A 16,626-nucleotide genomic window follows, 5' to 3' on the forward strand; every position below is an offset into this window, starting at 1 on the left:
TTTGTATCAGAATATCATTTTTGTATTTGCATATAGCTTTGTTTATAAGTTCACACAGCAAGTAACACCCACAGCATGCTTTTCGAAAGGAGCGAAGTTAAGGACTAGAAACCTGGTTTGGACAACTAGTAGTGTGATATTCAAAAAGACCAAAACCTACAGTAGTGAAAGTCTTTGACAAATATTTCAAGGAGAAGCGATTGACGAAATTAGACACAATGTGGTTTAATTTCCAATATTAGGTTTTAATAAAACTACTTTGCAACCTGGTGATTATTGGGAACAATGTATTTGACTTGCCTCTAACGACACTATAATTACACTGTAACAAGGCAGTAATTACACATGTGGTTTATAGTTACAATGTAACGCCATGGTTAATGACAAAAACAATAATTACAATTTACAAACACTTGATGTAAAATGTTCCCTTTTTATGTACCTGTTTTGAAACTCTCACTGTTAGTGTGGCCTGTTATAATATCAAGCAATGCTTTGATATGCTGGATACACTATGTCAAAAGATTCACAATGTGACCAGCTGCACAACAAAGTACAGTACCGGAAATAAAGACAATGACCAAGGATATTCTCTTCTGGAGTCTCTAGTGGCTGTTTCCACAGTTTCACCACAGAAACATGACAGCTGCTAATTCCAGTACTAGCAGCCTGATTTCCAGCACGTAAGTCAGTTAGTGTCACAAAGATCGCTCTCATTGTGAGGTCATGTTAGGAATATCTCTTCTAGACTGTTAGTAGTAAATCATCTACTTGTGTGCATTGGGCCTGCTTATTTGTCAACAAGCACACCAGAATGGTTTTTAAATTTAACAAATATATTTTACAGTGACAAAAAGCTTTTGTGAATGAGAAGACTGCATTGAGTATGAGAGCAAACGAGAAGAAAGCATGCTGAATGACTAAAACAGAATTAGTGGTAATGACACGCCATTTATATTAATATAATAAACAAACTGAGCATCCAGCTTACAAGTCTAAATATAGAAAAACTCTATTTGCCGCATAAATAGAATTGTATATCTTAAAAATTGAGCATCATATTCTTACATTTTTTTTTCAAGTATCTGTTGGCATTCGATAAGAATTAAAAAGCATTTTTCAGGATATTACAATAGTCTCTATTCCCCTGTGAGCCTCGGTTTGATATGGAACTGCTGGCACATTTTTATTTCACAAGAATCCTCCTGCAGAACGCATCACAATGTCATTTGTTTATTTATATTGTTAGTATGAAGTGGCACTGTTTGTATTAGAGGAAGGAACATAAAGTAAAATTATGCTATTTGTTCCGTTGCTCTGGTATTGAGCTTGAATAAAATTAAAACATCCGAAAGTTAATTTGCGGCAGCTGCTGTATACGGACATTTATAATAAACATAATCATAATAATAATCAAGCTATCCTCTTTGCTGAGTATATTAATTCTGCTTCCTTCAGTACCACTACTTGCAACTACTTAGCCTAATGGTGCCTGAGCGGCAGAATACTCCAGCTAAATGTTAGGTCCTCAACAAGTAAACATTTAATAAAGGCGTCTGCTAAATAATAATAATATTGCTTCATAAAGTTGAATGAAACCTGCTGAATAATGTTACGTTAATATATTGAATTGCATAACGCTTTGTAGTCTACCATATACATAACAAAAAAATGTAAACATTTAAAAATGTAACATTACACAGTTTCTTGATTACATTGTGTCAATCAAATATCTAAATTATGTTTATATAGTTCTAGGTGAGGCACAACCTATGGCCATCGTTGCAGATCAGAAGTGCGAATGCTCCACTGGCACACTGGTGTTGAATAATTTTTTACATTGTTTTTGTCAATATTCAATTTATTTCCACCACAACACTATATTAATACATGTGCAACATTTTTACAAAAAAAAAAAAAAACAACAACAAGGAAATGCAGCACACCAGCTTGTTTTTTCTGGCATAGCTCCTATCGAGTCAAACCAACTGCTAGGGACTTTTTTACATTTTTTGCAGCCACAACCCTTGGCATAATAACAGGGGCTTTTCCTAGTATTCTTTACAAAGTAAGGCCAGCATAGAGATTATTACCAGACAAAAACAACACATAGGCCTGCAACTGACAAAAGCTAGAGGAATGCAAGAACCTTTCCACAAATAAACACAAATGCGATTTCTCTTTAGCAATTGAGATGTGGTACACCCTACTGGACTGTAGAATCTCAATTGAGTCTTGTTTTAAACCTGTTAAATAAGAAAAACAGAAAAGCATTATGTGTTTCCTGTCAGAAAGCTATAACCGAAAACATAAACACAAAAGCATACAGGATCTCTCACAAACACACGTGCCCAGCAGTCAGTTACACTGCCTAGGTTTCCCTCTTAAGCTGCTGAGTCAGATGCTGGCCTGGCAGGTATCCCTTGTCTCAGTGTAACGGGCAGTGCTGTGTGATGCACTGCTGTGACTGATTCTGTCCTGTCCCGTCAGAGTAGCGTCCAGCCTCCGTCCTGTTACAGAGGAATGCCAACTGGACTTACCGCTGCATGTTTTACCTGCCAACAGCAGTGTGGTTTAAAAATCTACATCGTCTTACATAAAATAGCATTACAGACGGAAAATCAACTCTGTCCACTGCATCTCTACACAGTTCTGTTTTAAACAGAGCCAAACCGAGCTGTAGTTCTAGGCCGTTGATAAACATTCTTCATCACTGTCTGGCTAATGCTTTCCTTGTGCTCCTCAAAGTAAGTAAGTACAAAGACTGGTTTATAGTATTAAATGCTGGCCTCCGTGCGTGTTTGTGGTTGTGCGAAATGTTCCTCACATTACTTTAGGGAACAACAATTATGTTTTGCAATTATTGTCCTTGCAGAGAGTTAATCACCTAAGTATCACAATAACCTGTATTACAGTTTATTCCAAGAATCGTCTCTCATTGTAATTTTACACACTCACACCACGCTTCTCCTTGCAGTACATTACTTTGCAAAGCTGTTTTTACTGGTAACACTTTGTATTACGTGTCTCTGACTACACTATAATTATAATGCAATAAGTCTGTAGAGTTACAATGCAACAAGCCTTCCATATGCTTCAGTGCAAAAAGGAACACCATGGAATACAGACTGACAAAAGCTATTGAAAGGTAACTTGAATTTATATCTGTATTTATTTACTGTACATACACATACTGGTTTTGTGTTTTTATACCAGGGATGATAATAACTGATTGGACAATTGTAGGTCATTGCCTGGATTTCTACAATTCAGCACTCAGATTGGCTGCCAAGTGTGCAGTCGTGACTGAATGAATACCTGAGGAATACCTGATTTCCTCACCTGCTTACTGACGCTAAGTAAAATAAAAGCAAGGCAGTCTTCCACTGATTTGGAGGACTGAAAGCTCGCTGTGCTGTCTTCTTCAGGAAGAAACATCGCTCATGCTTTCCTCCGGACTCCTAGGAGGGGAGATTCAATCAACACACAGAGCTGTGTTATTTCTAACTTCCGAAATCAGCATTGTAATGGCACAATTTAGAGGCCACATTTTAAACCCATATACTACACTCCCAGAAAGTGACTGAATTTCACAATGTACAGAAATGTATTGGCTGTATTACTTTATTGAATCTCCCTATATAAATGTAACCTAAGCATATTAGTGTCTGCTATTCATGTACATGACCACACACTTTGTATATCAAATACCAGCAACATTTTCTGTGAAATCTCTTGATTAGGACCTGTGTGTGAACTCCCCTGCGTCTGTGACTGATTAGTGAGAGAAACACAGATAGTGGGACATGTTGACGCAAGCTTGGAGTTTTTGGGAAAGTGAACAATTACGATAAGACCGTTACAAATTGGTACAAATCTAGCATTACGGTGTATAAAAATGCAATGCAATACAATGCAATACAAATGTATTTTTATATAGCACTCTTCACACCATGGCATCCCAGAGCATGCACAAAGTTAAAAACAAAACAAGAGAGCTCGTATGTACAATACACTCCAGCTACAACCAATTATATGAAAGCACATAAAAAAAAGTATGTTTTTAAGACTTAAAAGAATCCATTGTTTCAACCTGCCTAATGTCAACCGGAATAGAGTTCCACAAACGAGAAGCATAGCAGCAAAAAGCTCTGGATTTAAGACAATTTTTTGGAACAACTAATCTCAAGGAACGACTAGGAATATGCAGTTAGTAGCTATTAGAGATATGGCAGCCCTAATCCATGAAGGACCTTATAAATGATTACGACAGCTTTAGGGCAGCAGTGTGGAGTAGTGATTAGGGCTCTGGACTCTTGACCAGAGGGTTGTGGGTTCAATCCCCAGTGGGGGACACTGCTGTTGTACCCTTGAGCAAAGTACTTTACCTAGATTGCTCCAACAAAAACCCAACTGTATAAATGGGTAATTGTATGTAAAAATAATGTGATATCTGTATAATGTGAAATAAAGTATAATGTGATATGTTGTAACAATTGTAAGTCGCCCTGGATAAGGGCGTCTGCTAAGAAATAAATAATGATAATAATAATTTAAAGACCCTGAGCGTAACATTCGGAGTTGTTGCAATTTTTTTGTTTGTTTTGTTTTTGAACATTTGCAGTAGTTTAGTAACCTTGGGAACTGCCTCCCAGTTTTACAACCCCCTCTGTTCAATTGCTACCTTTGAGTTCACATCTTACATTCTTGTGTCTACAGGATATAACAGCAGAAAAAAATAACGATAAAAAAAAAATAACACACTGTTACAATAATGATAAATCAATAAACGTGTTCAGGTCAAGGAAAGTTTGTGTCACCTGTATTCTGTAATTCTACATGCAATTGGAATAGTAATTACACTGCAATGACATAACGATCTGTATAATTCCATACAGGCAACGAGTATTCACTTCCTTGCACAGGTTTTATTGAGATCTACTGGATAATAAGATGTTAGCAGTATTTTAATAACAACAGTTATGATAACATTTTAAAATTGGTTTTCAAAGAGATTCATGAAAGCCATATCGTTTTGTAGGGTACAATTAAAATAAAACGTTGCTGAATATTTTCAGGTTCCTGTACATTTTACATTTTTTAAATAACCTGTTTTCTGAAACTTCATTTTTGTATTTTATTTATTAGAAATCATGTCGTTTACTCAGATATGGTGAACAATCACGTGTGAATGATAAAGGAAGTGGTTTCGATGGGGAAGCACCAAACTGCCCAACCTACAGGGCCACTCTGTCAAAAACAAAGTCATGTGCATGGTCCAATATGACTTGGTAGTTTCCAAACACCAAACAAGTCCCTCAAGATGAAACTCCCTTATTGCTGACAGTTCGGCCACTGCTTATCTCTATGGTTACATTTCCTGTCACACACCCTATTTTCTAGCCTCTATTGTGACATCACTTCCATGTATTTACTGTACAATAAGTGCAGGAGCAGTCTACCTCATTAGATTTGGCAGCACCATAAAGATTCACGAGCAGCACAATTGCAAACAGTCTATGCATTCGAGCAGGTGGCACAGTAGGAAAGAGTCATGTGGGAACAGTATCCAACACACCAGTCATCAGAGTGTATCTGCAATGGTAAAACGAAGGGAAAGTGGTCACCAATATGGATAGGAAAACATTTATTAAACCAGTAACAGTCCAACGGTATCATGGTTTCAGACACATAGTTGGTAGCTATAGAAATCCAGTGATCTTTGACCACACAGACATTACTTGCTGTAAAAAAAAAAAAAAAAAAAGAAGCCGGTCTGTACTTGTCCCAGTCAGTACCTGCCGTTTTCTCTAAGTCACATCTCTAGTTCTGCTTTGTTGGTCGCGTTGACTTATTTTCAGCAGCTATTTGTCAGTGGGTCCACAAAATAGCAGCTTTCTCAAGGAAGTGGTGAGTATGTTGCTACCGGTGTGATAATGGGCTCTCTAAATATCACAAGTTCGGTTAAAGCCACATGAAGTACTGCACACGTACGTTTCACATAAAGAATATATTAGACAGAACCTGCCATTAGCTATTACAGCACAGAATGGCAATGTTTACATACCTGTACATCAAATGGTGATCTTCATAATATATTACATTTTACACAAACTTTGCACATTCAGTCATCTGAAGTACAGTGCACAGGTCAATGCTCATGAAGCATACTATATGTACAATTGCAATAAGCCTTTATGCTAAAACCTGGTCCCTTATTCAGTCATACAGAGAGGCAGTCTGAAACCTGCACAGACAAATCACACAAAGCGCTCTGTATGAAAACTAACCCGTATCCTGTTTTAAATCTTTTTTTTTATGTTGTGCAGCTTGTTTTTCTGTCAGATTTGTGTTATGAATATTTGGCAGTTGTTATATCAGTTGGCATGTCTTTACAGAGTCATTGTTCCAGGTCTCCCTGGGTTATTATCTCACCCTGATCTGATCTTCATGTCTGAAGCTCTACAAGAAGAAGCGACATGTTGCTGTACTCAGAGACGATGCCTACAGGGTTGAGGTGCTCTATGTCAGGGTAGAGAAATGGGCCATGTCTCCCCATCATGACAGTTCAACACATAGAAATCAAACTCAGTGGCACTTTTAGTTAATTAGTAGCTACACTGTAACTACATAGCTACAGTCCATGTGTAATCACACTTCCAATAATGAGACACAAAACTAAATGCTACCAGTAAGAGCAGCAGTGACACAGTTAAACACATTTATACTGCCTTTCATATGAAAGGATTTTCACACATCTCTCTGCATATTTTAAAATTGACATCCTGCCATTCTTATTTTCAAATAAAAATACTCCCCCCCCACACACACACTACAGTACTAGCATTTTTGCAGTCTCCAAGTAGTGTGCAGTACACTAAACAGAGAAATTGGGCAACCCCCTAAAAAACACCAAACAGAAAACATTTGCCTCATGGTATTTCCCTAGGTTTAACTGAGTAAATAAAGTTCAAACCATAAGGAATTCACCTGTGAAATATAAGAACACATAAACCAGCCTGCACCACTATACCCATACAGGCCTCAGCGTGATATACCATTCCAACTCTCATTACGGATAGCACAATATATGGCCTCTGTTCGCTAGAGATACACAGCTGAGAAGTTATGGTTTTCGGTGTCTCATTGGTAGAACTCAAGCAGTTTTAATAAAGGTATTATTCTGTATATAAGACGAAAGAATGGAGATCACATTATAAGAACTGACACAAACGAGATGTTTCTGTGAAGTAACTATTATCTGACATGCTGTGGTTGTAATACTGAATGTGTTTAAGGGAAAGAGGGCACAGGGAGGCAATCAAAACAACTGAGTCCTGCCCAAACAGTAATTCAAGAGCTTATACTGATAAAAATAAATAAAAAAAACAACTCAAATGCTTTTGAAAAGTTAGCAGTTGGAGCCAATTTTCTGTGATCTGGGTTGAGCGGAGCTAAGCAGCTTCCTGTGTATTTTAAACAAACAGAATCTGCAATCATAAAAACTTTGTGCTCTGCCCATCTTCCCTCTAGTGGCTGTCTGCAGGCTGTTGCCAAAATCTTTCACAAATAATGCCTTTGTCAGGGGAGTGTAAGAGGTCAGTGTGCTACTAGGGAACTGAAAGCGATTTTGTTTATTTTTAAGCATTCTAACTAATTTTGTATTACATTATTGCTGTATATTTTCATGATCATTCTCAAGTTGAATCTGCTTTTCCAGGGTTTATCCCATGTGTGTACTTTACCATTTACAACACTTTGCTGTACTTTGACCATGGTATACTGCAGTACACCTTTACAAGATATATCCAGCCATATACTCTACAGTAGTAGTTTACAACCATTTTTTAAAACTGTATCCCTTCTGTCTGGAGGTTTCAGGTCAAGTAGCCCTTTATGATTTTCACTCCACTGAATGGTACCACAGTTGCAATAAAAAATATTGAATATATAATTCATGTCACAACAGCTTGGGAGCGACACGTCTTTGTATGGGCAGAATCAAAAGAGAGTATTTGGGAATCAGTCTATAAAAAATGTATTAATTATGCTATTAACTGTTATAGATTATGTTACTGTGTTATAAGATCAGGTTATACGGCTGTTATAACGTATGCTGAATAAGGATCTACTTTTGTTCAGCAAAGGAAACTATTAAAATAAATGGTAACATATAAACTTTGCCTGAGAAGTTTGTTGATCTGAATAGCTGATAGAAGGTTTTGCTTAGTCTGAGAACCTTGCACTGAAGCCAGCATTTAGTACATCTGACCCCACATTGTTCTGTCACAGACGGATCTATATATTGTAATTGTCTTTTTAAAGCTATGGCAGATTTCACAGACGAGAATTACAGATCTTTCTACATGCGGTACAACATATCTCGTGTTAGGGATTGTTAAGAAACGGATGCTTTGTAACATAAAGAAGTTACAGAAAGCAAGTCTATTTCTAACTGCTTTCCATTAAGAAGCATAAAAACCCAAACTGATTGCACAACTGTGTCTGTATTGGCAAGAACAGAAGATACAGCTGCAAGGGGTAAGCCTTGTTCCAAAGAAAGTGGCCACAGCCTGTTTGTTTAGAATAAGAGGATACTAATGTCTGTGCATACCTCAACTACTACTGAGACCGTTCTTTGAGACAGCTGGCATACACAGAGTGACAAACTGATAAAACGGTTATTGCAAGTCAAACACTGCATTCACTGCACCTCCCCCCTAGTAAATGGAAATACAATTAAGCCCCTATGAAACTTGACTAGTAAGCAGAATTAAAGTGGCAAGATGCAAGTATTGCTGTTATACAGTATAGCAGGGTCAACAACTTAATGTTTCAAAATGCACAGTACATCCAGGAGCACTTCCCTTATGTATATATTTAAAACAAACTGTAGTACAACTTCAATAAATTGCAGCGTGATGAATGCAGTATTGAACACAGAGGATACAACTATTGTAACAGTAAAACTAAACAACAAAAGTTGCAGAAAAGAGCACTTAAATGATTGTTAAATGATGCTGTTCAAAATGTTTTATATTCATAATAATTATTTTTGAAAATAATTTGCCTTTGCACTTCATAATACAACCCAATAACTTTTTGTTCAATTCCACTATTGTCGTACTGCAGAATCGCTACATGTATACTTGAATACTGGGTTTTGTTTGTTTGTCTTGTTTTGTGCTTAATAATAATAATAATAATAATAATAATAATAATAATAATAATAATAATAATAATAGTGAAAGTGGTGTTTATCTACTGTATAATCTATGATGATCTGTCCCGGACTTCATTAGCAGAAGATCCCTGTGCTCCACAAGCAAGATTTTACAAACTACTTTCTTCCAGTGGAAGAATGCAAAAGATAACATGCTTCTAAAATGTAAAAAATAAAGCAGTTACTAAACACACGTTTATTGCCCTCGCATCAGGCGTCACCAGTGATTTACTGTGTGGCTCCAGCGCATTACTGTCAGAAAACAACCTGCATTCTCTGCTTAAACAATCTGGTCTTATTCCAGCACATGCTTGATGACTTCATGAAATGCTATCCAACAATGCTTCTGCGAGGTTTACACTATGCTGCTGGCCAACACCCGTCGTACAGGCCAACCGTCCCTGGCATACAGTATCACTGTAAATAACTATTTATCAGTTCTTGGATCGAATATTATAAAATTAACTTTTTATCGTTTTTGCAATTCTAATCAGTCATTTATCTGGTGAAAACAACAACACAATAATAATAATAATAATAATAATAATAATAATAATAATAATAATAATAATAATAATAATAATAATGAAATACTAACAAAGTTCCATTCCACTTAACAATGCTTTTAAATGTTAATTGCAGTGACTTTTAATTTAGCTGGGATGTTATTGTTTGGAACCACTCATTAAACTGGAAAGCATGGTATATGGATCTCTCATTTCTTTCCTCTCATGTAGCACAGAAACCAGGGGCGGGTATCACCTTCATCTTGGACAATAGTAACCTCACGTATGCACTTACGGGAATACAAGGCTTTACACCCCCTTATCAGCACTGTTTGATGACCTGTTTATTATACTAATGTTTGCCTGCTCTACTACCAGTATATGAACGCTTGACTCAACTAGATGAGAGAGCAAGCCAATAAAAAAAAAAAAAAAAAAACAAGATGCGTGATGCCCTGCCAGGGGAGGGTGAGTAATATAACTGCACCATTGTAAATTTACAAATGACGGACATGGATACAGTGATAGGGGGCTGTCATAGGCTAACTCTCATAGGCACTCAATGCAACTGAGGTCCAATGTTGGACCCGATCTGTATCAGTGTACGAGGAACACTGTGCCAGGTGTTGGACGTGGATCCAAAAAAATCCAGCCTCTATCGATTACATTTAAAAAGCCAATTGGCTTTGTGGAAGACATGGAAAGCACTTGTGAGAATGTGGAAAGACAAGGCCACAGATTGATGCGGCTAATCCAATCCAATACTGAGCAGGTCTCCGCAGTGTGGCGTGAATAGGCAGAACACAGTCCACGCTACACAGCTTGGTTTCATGTGTGGCATCTTGAATATCCACCGAGGTAAACAGCAGGGGAATGATAACAACAGTCTAGTGAGACTGAATCAACTGGGTTGGTACTCAAAAAAGCATGCATTCAGTTCACCTTATGAAACATTACACTAGCAGACGAGGTTGATGTATTGTAATAAACAAAACTAAGATTTTATATACCGATAGCAGATGAGAATTCTGAGAAAGTAAATCAAGAAATATGTCTTGTATCCACCAGGCTGTTAGCTGGCATGAATAGTGGATTTTCACGTTTGAGTTTACATGTAAAGCAGGTATTATTTACCTTTACAAGACAGCAAGGAGCAAAAATGTGGAATTAAAACTGCAAAACTGCTCTTGTGCACACTTTCTGTCATCAATGGTTGAGCACAGGAGAGGATGACCAATGACGCTCTGTTGCAGTCACACACGTAAAAAAAAATCCATCACTCTTGTATGACACTTAAACTATCACAGTTTCAACCTTATAAAATACTGCAAAGGTACTGTAATAAAGGGACATAGAGTTACCTCCATTAAAACAAAGCAGGCAAAACAAATTATTCAAGTGCTATTAAAATGAAATTGCATCCAAATATCGCGCAGCTGCAGAACTGAAAAAAGCAATACAGGGGTGTGTCAACAAGACAACAAACAACGTATACCTCCTATAATTTATCAAGGGGATGGGTGCATGGAAGACAGAGGCACAGTCCCACTTACAACTGAGTTTAAAGAAATCATTTAGGAGAGGCTTGAAAAGCAAAAACATGGACAAACGTGGACAAAAACTTGGACAAACGCGCTCATTTTAATTCAAAACACAAAACAAACACAACACAAAATAAACACCTAGCTCCGTTTTGGAGCGCTGACTACACTGGTTATTCCCTGACTAACTCGCAGAGCACCTCATCTGCCTCCTTCTACTCAGCAGCCGCCATGAGCAGTCTGGCTGCTCTCTTTTTAATCCCCCGCAAATAATTAACAAAACAAATAGCAAATTAAATTAAACAATACCAAATATAATTAAACTAAACAAGTGTGCATTCCGCACATGTTTTTCTTCAGGGAGGCTTTAACCCCCTCCCTGCTGTCTTACAATATATATATATATATATATATATATATATATATATATATATATATATATATATATATATATCAAGTCTAATCTCCTGGTTAAATGTATTGTAATTATTTGCGTAGTCACACCCCAATTCCTTATTTTGTCTCATGCACTAATAATACAGGGCTGGAGATTTCCCAGAGCAGCTATTTGCTAACAGTTCAATGTGATAAACGATTAACATCAATAAAACATGGATTATATTTACCCTAACCTAGCTGCAGCTACAGCAACACAGTGTCTGCCCTTGTGAAAGATTACCTGGTGTCAATAACTTGCACGAACTTGTTTGTGTGATACTGCGTGCGACAGACTGTACAGAAATCACTCTTTTACTGCAAGCTACCAACATCAGTTTGATTGAAAATGCTTTTACATGGGCAACCTTCTCCACCCAAGACCACACATGTGCTGTCATTTGCCTGGTTTTTTCGTATATATTTCATATGTCAATGTATAAATGGGGAAGGTCTAATTGAAGTCTACAAATAGCACGACAGGTATGGAGCCACCTGCATCACTTGAGATATGTTTACTTGGTGTTGCTGGGAGACGAACAGCGATACAAAAGACATTTCAGAGGGAAATGTGTAATTCTACAACAAAGGAAAACATGTTTTGTTTGGTTTCATAACAAATACAAGAGCAATACAAGACCAGATTTTAGATTCAATAGTGCTCTCCTGTGTAGCTCTTCCAGTTAAAAATAACATCAATACTGTGCATTCTAACACACTGTAGGATCCTTTTGTGGGTTCCCAACTAGAGGATGCCATAACACTGCAATCTCTTTTCCAAATCCTGCCATTGGGTTACACTTCGCCCCACTGCAAATCTTGTGGTATCTTACCACTCAGATTCTTTCCAATAGCTTTATCTAGTATCAGTTCAATGTCCACGCCAGTAATTGCGGGTCTCTCATTAACAATCCCACTACATGTGAGAGCCCATACTGTATATCAGGGTCAAGGTCTTGCTGAATCTCACTGCACGTGGTTTACGGGAAACCTCAGCTCATATATGGTAATAGCTTTTATTACATAACTGCAATACCTCACCTCAGTTTGATGATAATGAATTGAGAAGGCACTGTGAGCCACCACAGAAACTGGACCAGTTTGCTAATTCCTTAGCATCTGCCAAAAACACCAGTTAACCAGTAACTACTTACAATTGCTATCAATTTTAGTGAAAACAAGATTATTACCTGATACATACTGTAAACTTACTGGCATTTACCGCCTTGTGATTGAGCTGTTGTGTGACAGCACAGAGATTATACGACTGCACTTTATTTGTTTTGGATTCAGGATAGCTTTACCAACCAAGAGGAAAGCAAGCATCAAAGGAACTTACTTCCGGAAAAAAACCTGAAAATCGTTTACGTACAGGTTTTGTACATATAAGGCTGCAATGCCATCTTGGGTTTAGGGCTCTTGGGATTTGGAATAAGAGGCTCAGTGTACATTATTCCTTATATTAAATGCTCTGTAAATGATGTTAATTACTGCTACAGTAACTGCTGCCTGCTTAATATATTCATTACAAACCCTACCTTGTACCATTGGTTTGCCTAACATGGATTAGCCTGGCATTTCATCAGGGAATGCAAACAAAATATTTCTACCGTATGCTGTATTAATTTTAGATCTGCAAAGATGACATGTACAGTAAAATTGTTATATACTGCTACAGTATATTTGTCCTCCACAAAAAACAAACAAACAAACAAACAAACAAACAAACAAAAAAACACATGACCTACAACTCTATAATCAGCAGAGCTTGGAATGCCCCACTGTTTTTAGCTGTGCATGTTAGCTGTCATAACCGCTTGGAAAACAATAGAAATCAAAGAGCTCAATATAGAATTATGACATATTTGAATGCAAAGTATTAACACTGGACTAACTGAACCATCTTCTATACTGTATTTTTCAAGTCTTGCAAAGAGGTCATGGAAGGATATTAAAATAGGTCAAGTTTATAAAATGTGCTTAATTTGCACAGATTGTGTTTGAGGATGCATAACACTGCAAACCCACAAACAATAGTATAGGCCAAAATGATGAGGAAGAAACAATAAAATCTATACAAATGACCGTCTGCACAGCATGCATATAAGGAGCAGGTCCTGTCTCTAGGGACCGGTAGGGTTAATCCTTGTCTTCTGTATGTGCTTCCCATGATATACTGCTGTAGCACTTCAATATAACAGGACCCTGTGTGTGAAGACTATGCACTCTCTGAAGTACCATCTTCTCAGGAGAATTCATTGGAAAGGGAGTGCATTTACTGTAAATCACATGACAAAACTGCATTCACTCATAACAAAACTAGTGTGTGTACACTCAGCTCCTAAACTCTCAGACTGGGAGCGGCAATCACTGAGATCACCAGCCAAAGAATGTGCCTTCGGGAATACAATTATTAAAATAGATTTCTAATGACTTTACTCCTGTGATTAACACTGGCCTCGCTAGACATTCAGGTTTAATAATACAAACAAACCAAAAAAAATGGGCAAGTTACACCAATAACAAAACATACCAGAAAATGAAAGACACATTTTTTGTTATATTTCCATGATATGATTATGCCATTACCAAGTACTCTTATAAGAATTTTCAAATTTAAAAGTCAAGTTTCTTCCAAAAATATTCCACTACATTAGGTCAATTTCACACTACAATAGTTTTACATCTTTACAGGCATCAGAGGGTCCATTCTTGTCCTAGCTCTGTCTTATTCGAATACATTTTGTATGTACGGGTATTCATCCCTTGAGTAAGTCTCCCTCTTGTTGGAGCAGGGTGCTGCACAAGAACAGATTCACTATTACACAAGGTTGTTTTCATGCGCTGACAACTAACCATGCTTTCCTGGTGTACTTTTCATCTACATTCCAAAAAAAAAAAAAAAAAATGTTTTGCCACTGAGAGATCTTAAAGAAAAGATTACATACAAATCTAATTTTAATTCATCTTCGAAAAACAACTCTGTGGACTGCAAACAGCAATGGTGTGCAGTGGTTTAGATCATGTATCACTCTTCAGAAGGCTGTGTTTCCAAACATCCTGCCACTGAAGAGACTGTCGGGTTATCAATTGATACTATTAGTTTCTTAAACAGGCCGTTTTCGCTTCTATCTTTTGTCTCTTTTCACATTTTTTTTTAAACCACTCCAATTCAAATATTATTACTGGCAGTGAAGTTCACTGGTCTGTTTAAATGTCGTTTTTCAGTTGTTTTATTTAGTTGTTCAACATAACAGATATACGGAGAGTTTTACTGTCGCAACGACTTCATTAAGACCATGGGGCAATTTTCCAGTGTGGAGATGTTGACCAGACACGTCATACGGTTACTATGGAGACAACTATATATGCAAGCAAACTGCACACAGTGGAAAACACAGACTCGGTAGAGAATGGTTTAAATTGCACCAGTTTGTGGCTCTGACAAAGCCACTAAGCATATGCAGTGCCACCCAGTATACAATCAGAGCAGTCAGAGCAATGACTAAATGAGTCACAAGATTAACAAAACAGCAACAGCATGAAAGAGTCCCAGCCGGGCAGTGCACTTGAAGGGTGTCCACTGGTCTGTCACTAAATGCCCTACAGCCACACTTTGAGTAGCATCTATTGTATGGAGACATGTTTCAATCAAACCCACGCAGTGCCCTTCTTGAAAAACAAGAACTCTTAATTAGAACCCAAACGGAATCAAACAACACAACTTAGGGATTTGAAAAGTTTTTTGCTAGTATCCAGAGAGAGAATCGTAGCACAATTCTTTCAAAAACAGTTCAAGAAATTAGTTTATTTTCCAGGCAGGTACGCGTAGCAAAGGGAAAGTCGGAGTGTTATACTTTTCATACAATTAGCTAAATGTGTGCTTTTTATATTTAAAATATATTTATATTTTGCTAAGCCCAACCTTTTGTTCTAACTGTTCAGACGCATTTGAGTTCCCCCCCACCTCCCATGCTGTCTTTTGCAGAACAATGATACTGAGAAACTGTGCATTATTCTCACACGTGTGGTTGAAAACAGTAAAATGTATATGCAGGTTGCCTGCCAGCTCATAACAGCATTAAATAATACCACCCCCCATTGCAGATTCCAACTACCACACAACTCTTATTGGGAAATGCATGGATAATGAAAATGTCCAAACCCTATACAGTCAATGAAGAATTAAACATGTTATTTGGAGAAAAAAAAGACCTTTCGAAGGGTCTGGTCTCCTTTGCTGCTTGTGCATTCCATTTGGTGGTTTCCATGCATTTCTCCAGCATCATGGTGTTCTGTATTTAATCACCCAAAGCAACAACCCGTTTCTTTCAGCTGAAATAGCGTGTCTACTGCTGTGTTCATACTGTTAGACAAAGCGCTGTTGTATTGGTAATATTTATTTTATATGTTGCTATGATTTGTCTGTATATTTGCTAAGGCCACATGTCTGTATATTTGATAAGGCCACATTCCTTTTTCTCGTGTGCTATACAGAGTTTACTGAAGCCTGGAAATTTCCCTGTGTCTTGTCTCTCTTATAGTAATATATATTATTAGCGGGGGGACGGGGGGGGGGGCATGAATTGTGATTATGTTTAGTCTTAAACTGACTACCTGTTGTATTGAGCTAATCATTCAGAGTTAATCCATACAATAAGACTCACAATAGAGTACAGTAATGTGACATAACTCTTATTTCACTAGAAATGCACATACCCTGTCATCATTGTAAAGCACCAAATAGGCCTGTATATATATATTTTTTTTTTATTAAAAGATGAATTCATAACTCACCGGTGTAATATTATTTAAAAGTCCATGAAAAAAAAAAAAAAAAAAATTATAAATGTATTGTGATACAATTAAATATAAGTTTCAATCATGAACTAAACTTCAGATACTAAAGGCAAACAAAATA

General features: G+C 37.2%; 1 long non-coding RNA gene across 2 annotated transcripts in view; it reads right to left on the bottom strand.

Annotated features, from left to right (window-relative positions):
* Nucleotides 1-16,626, bottom strand: part of LOC131699660 (uncharacterized) — a 47,348-nt gene that overhangs the window by 19,612 nt on the left and 11,110 nt on the right. For both annotated transcript variants that reach the window (XR_009308248.1, XR_009308247.1), the window contains exon 2: nt 5,463-5,595. This is a non-coding gene — a long non-coding RNA (uncharacterized LOC131699660). The remainder of the gene's footprint in view (nt 1-5,462; nt 5,596-16,626) is intronic.

Source organism: Acipenser ruthenus, chromosome 23 (genome assembly GCF_902713425.1).
Source record: "Acipenser ruthenus chromosome 23, fAciRut3.2 maternal haplotype, whole genome shotgun sequence".
In the NCBI taxonomy this organism is placed as follows: domain Eukaryota; kingdom Metazoa; phylum Chordata; class Actinopteri; order Acipenseriformes; family Acipenseridae; genus Acipenser; species Acipenser ruthenus.